Source organism: Phalaenopsis equestris, unplaced genomic scaffold (assembly GCF_001263595.1).
Source record: "Phalaenopsis equestris unplaced genomic scaffold, ASM126359v1 Scaffold001042, whole genome shotgun sequence".
Classification (NCBI taxonomy): domain Eukaryota; kingdom Viridiplantae; phylum Streptophyta; class Magnoliopsida; order Asparagales; family Orchidaceae; genus Phalaenopsis; species Phalaenopsis equestris.
In genome coordinates, this window is record NW_018165481.1 from 76,831 (window position 1) to 77,365 (window position 535).

The window sequence follows — 535 nt, forward strand, 5'->3', positions numbered from 1 at the left end:
CAATCATCCAATGACTAATAGCTCGATCGGAGTCAACCATTGCACTATGACAATGGACTCAGTCGAAAAACCACGCCTACAGTCCCAAATTTTCTTAACTCCTCACGAAGAGGGCCCAACCACAACCAGTCGACTGACTGACTTTTTTACTTCAACAGACCTGATCACCACTCGGTCAGTCACCTCGGCCTTTAGATCGAACTCAAGCTCGTAGACCAACTGATTTCCATCATATTTGCATTCAAATTGTAATACAGATTTGATAGTAAATCATTACAATTAAACTGTATTAATGACGGTTTTCATAACCGTTCCTTCCTTTCTATAGCTATACAAATATGCCCCTATAAATAGAGAGCAAGAAAGTGAATAAAGGGACCACTCCCTGGTTCTCTACAGATATATCCTCAATCACCCTCTCTCATCCTCCTTCACTCGGCTATAACTCTCAAGAAGTGTTTTACAAAGGACAAATATGTGTGTGTGTAGACATATATATAAATATATATAAATATATATATATATATATATATAT